At 44.1% G+C, this 14,209-nt stretch overlaps 1 protein-coding gene across 1 annotated transcript in view; it reads left to right on the top strand.

Annotated features, from left to right (window-relative positions):
- Positions 1-14,209, top strand: part of LOC141089477 (mannosyl-oligosaccharide 1,2-alpha-mannosidase IA-like) — a 317,924-nt gene that overhangs the window by 99,140 nt on the left and 204,575 nt on the right. The window lies entirely within an intron of this gene.

Genomic DNA, 14,209 nt, shown 5'->3' on the forward strand with positions numbered 1-14,209 from the left:
CATGGGAGATGACGTGTCATGGAGTGACTAGAAGCCTCAAGTTCAGGTGGGAGAACAAGAAATAAAGCCTTTCCCCCAAGTACTCCTCCATAAACGCACATTAGGATTGGATCCAGAGGTGTATCTAGGCTCTCTGGCACCCGGGGCAAGAATTCAGTTCGGTGCCCCCCCCCCCCCCCCAAAAGCACACATGGGATTTGCACACTTAGTCATGTACCTATGTGCTGCTCTCCCTAATGCTCTCAATGTTTAGTGAAAAACTGAGAAGTAGGAAGAGAAGCTTGTTGTCACAGGACCATAAGTATAAAAATCGCACATGAGTGAAGTGTCCATGTGATGAGTACTGGAAACTGCAGCGTTGAATCCTGACATTGCAGCTTCTGAATTCTCACAACGAATGCACTGCACACTTTTAGGATTCTCCCGTACTGGTGGCAAGAGTACACGGTCATGTCGGCACAAGTATGTGATTTGTATACTTCTGGCCACATTCCGACTAGACGTGCCTGGCCTCGCTCTGTTCATTTTCATTGCGTGAGGCCGCACATGTCTAGTCAGCATGTGACCGCATGTATGTAAATTTACCGGCACGAGAGAATCCTAACAGCATTCAGTGAGCACTGTGAGAATTCAGAAGTCTGCAGTCACATAGAATGACTGCAGACTCAGCACAAACCTGGACAACCCCTGTAATGCTCCTAACAAATAAAAACATGAGAATTAGTCAGTATCACAAATAATATTTACATCCAGGTACCTTATAGATGACGTCGTCTCTGGAGTCGTTCTCCTTCTTTTCTTCTTCTTGTCCAGACCCCATGATGAGTTTTCTCATCCACATCTCGTCTCTGCAGACTTCCATCTTCTCTGGTCTTCTGCAGCAAATCTCCACACGATGCCTTAAAGATAGAAGTGTCATTATAATGCACCTAAATACAAATGTCTGCAATATACTGTCGCCTCACACTATACCCCTCCCTCCTCATACTGTCTCCTCTAACATCCCACCTGTTCACCATACTGTCTCCTCATATATTTACCCCCTCACTCTCTATACTGTCTGCTCACACATTCCCCTGACTCCCCATACTGTCTGCACACATCCCATCACCCTCATCCCCACTCACCATACTGTCGGCACTCATCCCCCATACTGTTTCCTCATACATTCCCTCATGCATACGCTTCATTTTGTGTCCTCAAATCCCCCACACACAAAGTATCCCCCCATCCCCACTCCAAATCCCCCCCACACATTATGTTCCCGCATCTCCACTCCAAATCCCCCCCACACATTATGCCACTCCCCCCCCTCCCCAAATCTTTGGTGGTTTCTTAGCTCCACAGTGAAGCACAGTTAGCACCAGTGTTCCTCCCTTCTGGGCGCTGCCTGCGAGTGACATCAGTGGGCATGATCACATGACCTGATCAGGCTGCTGGCATTGCTCTGACCCAGCGGGCAGAGCTTCAATTGTACTGGCGTCTGTATAGACGCCAGTACAATTGTTCCTTGGGAGCCGGCGCGCGTCAGCTTCTCTGCGCCAGCTATCAGCTTGACAGCCAGCACGGAGAACGGCGGACTCCCAGGCCTGGGGCGGCAGAATGCAGCTGCCAGGGGAGGCACTGCGGACAGCCGCGCCGCGCCCCCCCTTCCCTGCCAGCTTCGCCCAGGGCACATGCCTCGGCTGCCACCCTCCAGATACGCCTCTGATTGGATCTAAAAGGCAGCAAGTACGATATTTTTCACCACGTAATGAGATACTGTGTCCACAAGTTTTTATTTTCATACCAGGAGAGCAAATAAAAATCCGGAATTTACACTCCCCGTAACTTTTTAAAAGTCTGTAAAATATGTAATTACTTTCTGCGAATACTGGAGTTTCTGCAAATTTGTGAAGGATTTTCCCACCATACAATGTAGAACGTTCATCCGTCAGTGTTCTGGAAAGTCATGTAACTGAAGCACTCACTGAATTGCACATTTCATTGACATAACAGGAAGTGATCACTGTTTGCAGATGTCTCTTCATGTTTACTGTTCCTTTGCCCTGCGGTTCTTTACTGGGAACGCAACTTCATGTTTTCTTTTAAAGAAGGAGCACATCTTGGCTTTACCAGCGTGACATATTCGAAGGCTTTATAAAATCTGTAAGAAAACCCTCCTGAAGTTTTCCACTTGCAGGTGTACAGCTTATCCAATTAATACCACTCGTAGTATATTACATCTCTCGCACTTGTTTTTCAATCATGTCCTGTTCATGTGCTCTTCATAGACCTAGCGTGAGACTAAGCAATGGAGGAAACGCTAAACTGCTAGTTACATGAAGCGGCGCTGTGTAACACCATTCCCTAACCCCGTATACTGTCATAAGGCATACAATGGGGGAAATAATTATTTGATTCCTTGCTGATTTTGTAAGTTTGCCCACTGACAAAGACATGAACAGTCTATAATTTTAAGGATAGGTCAATTTTAACTTTGAGGGAAAGAATATCAAAAACAAAATCCAGGAAATCGCATTGCATAAATTATATAAACTTATTTGCATTTTGCAGTGAGAAATAAGTATTTGATTCCTCTGGCAAACAAGACTTAATACATGGCGGCAAAACCCTTGCTAGCAAGCGCAGCAGTCAGATGTTTTTTGTAATTGATGATGAGGTTTGCGCACATGTCAGGAGGAATTTTGGTCCACTCCTCTTTGCAGATCACCTCTAAATCATTAAGATTTTGAGGCTGTCGCTTGGCAACTCGGAGCTTCAACTCCTTCCTTAAGTTTTCTATGGGATTAAGGTCTGGAGACTGGCTAGGCTACTCCACGACATTAATGTGCTTCTTTTGGAGCCACTCCTTTGTTGCCTTGGCTGTATTCTTTGGGTCATTGTCTTGCTGGAATACCCAGCCACGACCCATTTTTAATGTCCTGGCAGAAGGAAGAAGGTTGTCACTCAGGATTTTACGGTAAATGGCTCCATCCATTCTCCCATTGATGCGGTGAAGTAGTCCTGCCTGTGCCCTTAGCACAGAAACACCCCCAAAACATGTTTCCACCTCCATGCTTGACAGTGGGGATGGTGTTCTTTGGGTTATAGGCAGCATTTCTCTTCCTCCAAACATGGCAAGTTGAGTTTATGCCAAAGAACTCAATTTTTGTCTCATCTGACCATAGCATCTTCTCCCAATCACTCACAGAATCATCCAGGTGTCCACTGGCAAACTTCAGACGGGCTTGCACATGTGCCTTCTTGAGCAGTGGGACCTTGCGGTCACTGCAGGATTTTAAACCTTTACGGCGTAATGTGTTACTAATAATTTTCTTGGTGACTTTGGTCCCAGCGCCCTTGAGATAATTAACAAGTTTGCCCCATGTAGTTTTAAGCTGATCTCTCACCTTCCTCATGATCAAGTATACCCCACGAGGTGAGATTTTGCATGGTGCCCCAGATCGATGTCGATTGACAGTCATTTTGTATTTCTTCCATTTTCTTACTATTGCACCAACAGTTGTTTCCTTGTCACCCAGCATCTTACTTATGGTTTTGTAGCCCATTCCAGCTTTGTGCAGGTCTATGATCTTGTCCCTGACATCCTTATAAAGCTTTTTGGTCTTGCCCATGTTGTAGAGGTTAGAGTCTGATTTAAAGGGAATCTGTCACCCTTCTTTTTTTTGGACTATGAGCTGCCGGCACCGACATCAGGGGCTTATCTACAGCATTCTGTAATGCTGTAGATAAGCCTCCGATGTAACCTGAAAGATAAGAAAAATGAGTTAGATTATACTCACCGGGGGGCGGTCCGGTCCGATGGATGTTGCAGTCTGGCGCCTCCCATCCTCATACAATGCCGTCCTCTTCTCTTACTGTCGTGGCTCCGGCGCAGGCACACTGCTCTGCCCTGTTGAAGGCAGAGCAGAATACTGCAGTGTGCAGGCGCCGGACCTCTCCCAGTGCCTGCGCACTGCAGGACTCTGCTCTTCCCTCAACAGGGCAGAGCAGTGCTCTTGCGCAGGAGCCACGACTGGAAGGGAACAAGAGGACGGCATCGTATGAAGATGGGAGGCACCGGACCGAACGCCGGGGTATAATCTAACTTTTTTCTTATCTTTCAGGTTACATCGGGGGCTTATCTACAGCATTACAGAATGCTGTAGATAAGCCCCTGATGTCGATGCCGGCAGCTCATAGTTCAAAAAAAGGTGACAGATTCCCTTTAATTGTGTCTGTGGACAGGAGTATTCTATAAAGGTGACTATGTAAGGCATCAGGTAACAAGTTGATTCGGGTCATCTAACTGGTCTGTAGGAGCCAGAACTCTTAGGCTGCGTTCACACGTCGTGGGTTTTTTGCGTTGTCGCTGCGTTTAACGCGCGTTTTTGCCGCGAAAACGCAAAAAAAATAGCATCCTATGCATTCCTATGGGATTCCGCAATGCTGCTGGAAAAATACGCAGCATGCTCATTAATTTTACGGAATCGCGGGGATTTCGCCCACATAGGAATGCATTGTTCTGCTTACTTTCCACATGTGGCTGTGCCAACCATGCGGAAAGTAAGCAGAACATTTGCGGATGGTACCCACGGTCCGGAGGAGAGGAGACTGTCCTCCAGGCTGTGGGTACCATATCCCTGTAAAAATAGAATAAAAAATAAAAAATCGGGTTATACTCTCCTTCCGATGTCCCGTGCAGCTTTCCCGCCCTCAGCGATTCTCGTGTTCCCAGTAATGCCTTGCGAGACCTTTGACAGTGAGTTCTCGCGATACTATAGCGGTCTTGCGAGTGTCGCGAGAACTGGACGTCATCAAAGGTCTCGCAAGGCATTACTGGGAACGCGAGCATCGCTGAGGGCGGGAAGGCTGCGCGGGACATCGGAAGGTGAATATAACCAAATATTTTTTTTTTATCATTTACATCCTATCTTTTACTACTGATGCTGCATAGGCAGCCTCAATAGTAAAAAGTTGGTTACACTCGTCAAACACTGTTTGACGAGTGTGACCAACCTGTCAATCAGTTCTCCAAGCAATGCTACAGATCGCTTGGAAACGCTAGTATTCTGCAGGCTAATTTCACCTTCAAAACGCTAGTTTTTCCGTGGGAATATAAAATGCGATTTAATTTTTTTTTTTCCTGCGGAATGGAATTCTCGTGGTAACTTCCGTGAGAGTTCCGCTACGTGTGCACATAGCCTCATTGGTTGATAGGGTATCAAATACTTTTCTCACTGCAAAATGCAAATACATTTCTATAATTTATACAATGTGATTTTTCTGGATTTTATTTTTGATATTCTATCTCTCTATGTTAAAATTAACCTACGTTTAAAATTATAGACAGTTCATGTCTTTAACTGTTTTTGTGACTGCTCAGCTGGAAAACGTGCACATCTTGCAATATGTTGCAAAAATACACCAAAATAACTGGCGTACATAAAATTGCTCTATGGGAAACTTAAATCGTGTTGCACCAAATTTTAGAAAAGTCATATTTCAAGAATCTGAAACCACAAAAGACAACATGGAAAAAGTGGCAAATCACAATCTACATTACAGTAGTCATTGCACATAGGCTGCCGTAGTTCTCGGCAGTGCGATTCCTGTTTACATAGGACAATGCACAACCGAAAACAACGTAATTTTTTTTTTTTTTTGTTTTGCACAAAAGGTAACCACCTGATAAACAAGCGTTTTGTGAATTAATTTTGAATCCGCAACCTGTTTACACGGTAAGATCGTGAAATAAGCGTTTTCAGCAATACCCATTTACAATTATGCAATGTAAATGCCCCTTCAAGATGTGACTTTCTCTTTAAAAGCTGATTTACTTTTAAAGGGAATTGGTATTTAACCCCCAAACACTAATATGTGCATGAAGCTCTTAGGCCGGGGTCACACTTGCGATTGTGATGCGAGAATCTTGCGCGAGTCTCTCGCATCAGAACCCGGCACTGCCGCCGGCACTCGAGACCGGAGTATGCGGCGGCATGTATTTCTATGCAGCCGCACACTCTTTTCCCTGAGTGCCGGCGGCAGTGTCGGGTATTAAGGCAAGAGACTCGCGTGAGTTTCTCATCTTACACTCGTAAGTGTGACCCCGGCCTTACAGACAAAACCCTCAATACCTTTACATGGCCAGTCCATTCATTCGTTACTGAGAAATCAGTATTTGAATTGATATACCAATGAGGGTGTAGAGCTATCTGTAGATCTGAAGCCTCTGTCACTCCAGATCTATTCCCTGCCCAGCATCACCCACAAACTGTGTCTAGGTAAAAGTAGTTATGAGCAAATGTGCTCGGATAATGTGTTGTCCTATTGTCTTTGGCGTGCTTGAATAATATGTTCAGGTCCCTGTGGGCTGCATGACTCCTGTCATTGTTAGGGTACCGTTACACCTAGCGACTCGCCAGCGATCCCGACCAGCGATATGACGCGGTCAGGATCGCTGGTGAATCGCTAGGTGGTCGCTAGTGAGCTGCCACACAGGCAGATCTCACTAGCGACATTGCTGGGGACGGGGATCGCTACTTACCTGTCAGACGCGGCGATCCTGCGTCCTCCCGCCCGGCTCCACGCGTCGCTCGTTGTCACAGCAGGAAGCGCCGCAGGAAGCAGACGACGAGAAATGGTCCAGCAGCTTCTCACGCGATCAGCGATTACCAGCGGGGGAGCCGGTCGGAGGTAAGTATCACATGCAGCGATATCGCTAGTAATATCGCTGTAACGTCACAAAATCGGTGACTTTACAGCGATATTGCTAGCGATATCGCAGTGTGTAACGGGGGCTTTAGGCAATCCCTGCTGTCCAACAGCCGCTAATCATGCAGCCGCGGGGACTCAAACTTATTATTCAAGCACGCCAAAGATACTCCGATAACACCCGAGCATGCTCAGATAACACCTTATCCGATCATGTTCGCTCATCAGTAGTTAAAACCATTGCTAGACTTGTCTTTTCAAAGAGCTACATGTGCATAAAAATAGTTGGGCGTGTGAAATCCTGCTGACAGATTTCCTTTTAAGGTCTGTAAACACTGTTGCCTATTCGACTCTATAAGCAAAATGATGATCTTTATCTTTACTAATAATAGTGTATTCTCCATTCTTTTGTTCCCTACAGCTGTATTGCTCTTAAACTGTATAATGCTAGAGATCAGAGAATACACGTTTTGATCTAGATCTTACCCAGCTAATCTTTGCCTCCATTGATTCCACTGACTCCACCTTGATGCATCAGAACAGTAGAGCTGGCAAACAAGGACGGGGGCTCGCTGCTTTGCCTTCTAAGCTACATGATTACAAATGGAGTCAATTACTGCTTGAATACAGATTGACCCTTGAGAAATTCCTTGCTTATCTAATAATTTATTGGGGACAGCGATCCTGTCTCTTTTGGGTAATTGAGTCTCAAGCAGCTGCTCTTAAAAGCTAAATGATCTAGAATGAAGGCCAAGGAAGATGCAGAGTAAGGGACATGCATCTCTACTCGCTTTCTATAAAAACCTTTGGTTGGATCAAAAAACATGGTGTCAATGTTTTGCCTCCACAATTTAACCTAGGAGTGACTGGGCTATCCTTTAGTTTCCATCTGCTTTTTGAGTGTCTCAAATTTTTTGTTTTTTATCTTTATAATTGTAATAAAAATCATTTTACCTTGCTTTTATTGGCCGCTACAATATTTTATTAGCGTCGGGTTTACTAGCATATCTTAATTCTTAACAATGTGCAGTGTGTTTGCTCGTATTGTAACTATTTCAACCGGGGTTTAAATGTGTATCCCGCAGCTGAAGGAGCACTGCCTGCGATGAATGCCTTCCAATCTAATGTTATTACTGCCGTCAAGGAAATCAGTGCAGAGTAATAATGTGGAACAAATGCTTCAAGCGCATTGTCAAAAATGTGATGGAATGCGTTAAGAGTCATGAAGAACCAATAAAACAAGAAAACAATGGGCTCCCTACAAAGAAACCTGGTTCACTTTGGCATGTCTCCCTCGTTTTCTTAGCTATAGGACACTAATGCTATTACTGGGGCATTGACATGCAGTATTTTTGCTGAACCAATGTCATGCCTGTAGAGCTAGGTTATAAATCCGTTCTGGAGATTGAGAAGATTTGCTCTAGAATTAAGTGACCAAGACAGTGTAAGCATAGAGCAAACTTACGAGAAACCTTTTGTAAAGTGGCCTCCAGTAATTGTATTGTCCCATTTGTCGGCATGAATTCACATATCAAAAAGTTAGAAGATAGATGTTTGTGTTCACATTTTAATCTTTTTTTTGTGAAACAGACAGAAACCAAAGTCTACTTGAACTTGCACACTGTGATTTGAATGCATAGTCATCCATTTATGACACTTCATGTGGATCATCCCTATTGCTAATCATTTGCCCCTCCATGTGCTCCAACAGACCCCATATGAATTGGGAATGACATGGCTTAAATAATGTGTAGGCTTAAGCAAACACATTTATATTACTGTCAGTCAAACTATCGCTTGGCCGACAGCCATCTCCACCGACTCTCCCATACATGAGTGATTGTTCAGCCGTGCACGCCTATTGTCCTCTTTGAGAAAACCGACGGCTGACATGTCGGCCTGTGGCTTATCTCCAGGAGGATAATACGATCGGCATAACTAAATCAGAAAGGTGTAATCGACATCTCCCCCATCCATTCGTTGACCAGCGTCCCCATATATTAGACTGTCGTCCGAACCAGTCGATATCAACATTGGTTTAATGTGTATGGGGGGGCCTTTAGCTCTCCATTTAAACCTTTTGGGAAAACGGACCTGGTGCGATCCGCCAGTCCTAGTCCTTAAGAGTTTCAGAAAACGATTTCCTTCGTCAGAGGAGACTGTCAACACGCTATACCTAGTGGTTTTTATGTCCCTGTACCGCAGCAGGTTAGCTAGATTATGGTTAAATGACAAGCATATAATGACAAAATAAGATGTACATAAACTTATACAAACATAATTAACAAAAGAAACTCAAAATTAAAAGCAAAAAATATGTATTTTAAAATGTGAATTATGCAAATGCTGCCTGCACTTCAGAAGATGCATATATAGAGGTATACACACATCACAAAATATTCACATACGGCCATCAGCATATGCTGCCCGCAAAAGGGAAGAAGACATATGATATATATATATATATATATATATATATATATATATATATATATATATATATATATATATACACATACACTCACTGGCCACTTTATTAGGTACACCTGTCCAACTGTGTGTTAAGACTTAATTTCTAATCAGCCAATCACATGGCGGCAACTCAGTGCATTTAGGCATGTAGACATGGTCAAGACAATCTCCTGCAGTTCAAACCGAGCATCAGTATGGGGAAGAAAGGTGATTTGAGTGCCTTTGAACGTGGCATGATTGTTGGTGCCAGAAGGGCTGGTCTGAGTATTTCAGAAACTGCTGATCTACTGGGATTTTCACGCACAACCATCTCTAGGGTTTACAGAGAATGGTCCGAAAAAGAAAAAAAATCCAGTGAGCGGCAGTTCTGTGGCCGGAAATGCCTTGTTGATGCCAGAGGTCAGAGGAGAATGGGCATACTGGTTCGAGCTGATAGAAAGGCAACAGTGACTCAAATTGCCACCCGTTACAACCAAGGTAGGCAGAAGAGCATCTCTGAACGCACAGTGCGTCGAACTTTGAGGCAGATGGGCTACAGCAGCAGAAGACCACACTGGGTACCACTCCTCTCAGCTAAGAACAGGCATCTGATGGCTACTTTCAGCAGGATAATGCGCCATGTCATAAAGCTCAAATCATCTCAGATTGGTTTCTTGAACATGACAATGAGTTCACTGTACTCAAATGGCCTCCTCAGTCACCAGATCTCAATCCAATAGAGCATCTTTGGGATGTGGTGGAACGGGAGATTCGCATCAGGGATGTGCAGCCGACAAATCTGCGCCAACTGTGTGATGCTATCATGTCAATATGGTCCAAAATCTCTGAGGAATGCTTCCAGCACCTTGTTGAATCTCTGCCACGAAGAATTGAGGCAGTTCTGAAGGCAAAAGGGGGTCCAACCCGTTACTAGCATGGTGTACCTAATAAAGTGGCCAGTGAGTATATATATATATATATATATATATATATATATATATATATATATATATATATATATTTATACTCGTCTCAAATTTTGTAGATGTCCTCAAAGGTACGTGGACCTGTATGTTATGTTTTGTGTTCATCCTCCATAGATTATGCAGGGAAAGAAATCCCACATGTATAGAATTTAATTTGCAAATTGCTATATCCCCCTAACTCTGAATTTAGCTCCTCTGGATAGTGGAATACAGTGAAGGAAATAATTATTTGATCCCTTGCTGATTTTGTAAATTTGCCCACTCACAAAGGCATGAACAGTCTTTAATTTTAAGGGTAAGTTAATTTTAACATTGAGAGAATATCAAAAATAAAATCCAGAAAATCACATTGTATAAATGATATAAATGTAATTGCATTTTGTTGTGATTAATAAGAACTTGATCCCTCTGGCAAACAAAACTTAATACTTGATCGCAAAACCCTTGTTGGCAAGCCCAGCAGTCAGATGGTTTTTGTAGTTGATGATGAGGTTTGCGCACATGTCAAAAGGAAGTTTGGTCCACTACTCTTTGCAGATCATCTGTAAATCATTAAGATTTTAAGGCTGTCACTTGGCAACTCGGAGCTAAAACTCCCTCCATAAGTTTTCTATGGAATTAAGGTCTGGAGACTGGCTAGGCCACTCCATGACCTTAATGTGCTTCTTTTTTGAGCCACCCTTTGTTGCCTTGTCTGTATGTTTTGGGTCATTGTCTTGACATTTTTAATGTCCTGGCTGAGGGAAGGAGGTTGTCACTCAAGATTTTACGGTACATGGCTCCATCCATTCTCCCATTGATGCGGTGAAGTAGTCCTGCCTGTGCCCTTAGCACAGAAACACCCCCAAAACATGTTTCCACCTCCATGCTTGACAGTGGGGACAGTGTTCTTTGGGTAATAGGCAGCATTTCTCTTCCTCCAAACACGGCGAGTTGAGTTAATGCCAAAGAGTTCAATTTCTGTCTCATCTGACCACAGCACCTTCTCCCAATCACTCACAGAATCATCCAGATGTTCATTGGCAAGCTTCAGATGGGCCTGCGCATGTGCCTTCTTGAGCAGAGGGACCTTGCAGGCACTGCAGAATTTTAAACATTTACGGCGTAATGTGTTACCAATGGTTTTCTTGGTGACTGGTCCCAGCTGCCTTGAGCTCATAGACAAGTTCCCCCATGTAGATGTAGGCTGATCTCTCACCTTCCTAATCAAGGATAGCCCACGGGGTGAGATTTTGCATGGTGCTCCAGATCGATGTCGATTGACAGTCATTTTGTATTTCTTCCATTTTCTTACTATTGCACCAACAGTTGTCTCCTTCTCACCCAGTGCCTTACGTATGGTTTTGTAGGCCATTCCAGCTTTGTGCAGGTGTATGATCTTGTCCCTGACATCGTTAGAAAGCTCTTTGGTCTTGCCCATGTTGTAGCGGTTAGAGTCTGACTGAGTCTGTGGACCGGAGTCTTTTATAAAGGTGACTATGCAAGACAGCTGTCTTTAATTCAGGTAATGAGTTGATTAGGAGCATCTAACTGGTCTCTAGGAGCCAGAACGCTTAATGTTTGGTAGGGGATCAGATACTTATTTCTCACTGCAAAATGCAAATTTATATAATTTATACAATGTGATTTTTCTGGAGTTTAATTTTGATCTTCTGTATCTCTGTTAAAATTAACCTACCCTTAAAATTATAGACTGTTCATATCTGTCAGTGGGCAAACTTACAAAATCAGCAAGGGATCAAATAATAATTTCCTTCACTGTAAGTGGGTCGAGAGATTAATTCATAGACTAAAGGACCACACTACAAGTGCTACATAAAGATTTAATGAAAGACAAAAAGTTCTATGTTGTGGTGGCAGACACTAGATGTGAAAGTATTGAAATTTAAAATCCATTTGGTTTCTACCCTTGACATACATGCTGTAAAGTTGCCACCTCTCCAATCTCTAACTATAGTCTCCAGACCCAAGAACTTGACTCTCTTAAAAGAATAGTGGTGTTTAATAAGAAAATGTTCGGAGAAGGGGTGACCATTAAAACCCCTGTTGATGTTGTACACGTCTTCTCTGCTCTTGAAGCCTTCTTATTGTACGGCATACATATATTTTCCCCACACTGGCAAATGATGGCGTAATTAATGCCTTTAGTATGACAGATAATATGGCCCCTAATTTGAAAAGTATCTGTTAAAGTGGAGTTGCTAATCTCATTGCAGGGCTTTCTATAGCTTTTGGGGGCATGTTTACAACCATAGCAAAAGCCGATTTAGAAGAAAAAAAAAAAAGTATTAAAAAATTTGCCCAACTTGTTGTATCCAAGGTGATTACAAATAAGAGATCGCCCTTTTTGAGTGTCACTAACTGGGTTTTTAACTGTGGGGCCTATAAAGTTTCCTACATTTTTAGCTTTTCGAAAGACTAATTTGGGGCTGTCAGTTAGGGATTCCCCTAGAAGGAGATTCCGGTCTCAAATATCGGACAGAAGTTTGTGATTATATGTTTGAAAAAGTTATTTTGTGCATTATTATGTGATTATTCTCTTCTCCGTCCCCCAGCACCTCCTCCCTCCCCACTCATCTCAGCTGAAGACTTTGCCTCATTTTTCAAGCAGAAGATTGATAACATCAGAGACAGTTTTAGTCAACAACCCCCAGAGCCCTTCCTCCCGACTTCCCAGCCCTCCACCTCCAAAACTAACTTCTCCACCATTACAGAAGATCGACTCTACTCTCAACATCACATCTCACCACCTGTGCACTTGACCCGATCCCATCCCACTTCATCCCAAACCTCACCACAGTCTTCATCCCAACCCTAACCCACCTCTTCAACCTGTCACTAACAACTGGTGTTTTCCCCTCAAGCTTTAAACATGCCTCCATCACACCTATCCTCAAAAAGCCCTCTCTTGACCCATCCTCTGTATCTAGCTATCGCCCTATATCACTTCTCCCCTACGCCTCCAAGCTACTGGAACAACACGTCTACCTTGAACTGTCCTCCCATCTCTCTTCTTGCTCCCTCTTCGACCGCTTACAATCTGGCTTCCGGTCACACCACTCCACTGAAACTGCCCTTACTAAGGTCACCAATGACCTCTTAACCGCCAAGAGCAAGCAACACTACTCTGTCCTCCTCCTCCTGGACCTGTCGGCTGCCTTTGACACAGTGGACCATTCCCTATTATTACAGACCCTCTCATCCCTTGGCATCACAGACTTGGCCCTATCCTGGATCTCATCATACCTAACAGACCGGACATTCAGCGTCTCCCACTCTCAGACCACCTCCTCACCTCGCCCCCTATCTGTCGGAGTCCCACAAGGTTCAGTCCTAGGACCCCTGCTCTTTTCCATTTACACCTTTGGTCTGGGACAGCTCATAGAATCTCATGGCTTTCAGTATCATCTCTATGCTGATGACACACAGATCTACATCTCTGGACCACATATCACCTCCCTAATAACCAGAATCCCTCAATGTCTGTCCACTATTTCATCCTTCTTCTCCGCTAGATTTCTGAAACTTACCATGGACAAAACAGAATTCATCTTTCCCCCATCTCACGTGACCCCCCCCCCCCCCAACAAACCTATCCATTACAGTAAATGGCTGCCCACTCTCCCCAGTCCCACAAGTTCGCTGCCTCGGGGTAATCCTTGACGCTGATCTCTCCTTCAAACCACATATCCAAGCCCTTTCCACTTCCTGCCGACTTCAACTCGAAAATATTTCACGAATCCGTTCATTCCTCAACCAAAAATCTGCAAAAACCCTAGTCCATGCCCTCCTCTCTCGCCTTGACTACTGCAACCTCCTGCTCTGTGGCCTCCCCTCTAACATTCTCACACCCCTCCAATCTATTCTAAACTCTGCTGCCCGACTAATTCACCTGTCCCCACGCTATTCCCCAGCTTCTCCCCTCTCAATCCCTTCACTGGCTTCCCATTGCCCAGAGACTCCAGTACAAAACCGTAACCATGACATACAAAGCCATCCACAACCTGTCTCCTCCATACATCTGTGACCTCGTCTCCCGGTACTTTCCTGCACGCAACCTCCGATCCTCACAAGAT

This window comes from Dendrobates tinctorius, unplaced genomic scaffold (genome assembly GCF_039654945.1).
Source record: "Dendrobates tinctorius isolate UK_male_01 unplaced genomic scaffold, ASM3965494v1 ptg000046l, whole genome shotgun sequence".
Taxonomy (NCBI): domain Eukaryota; kingdom Metazoa; phylum Chordata; class Amphibia; order Anura; family Dendrobatidae; genus Dendrobates; species Dendrobates tinctorius.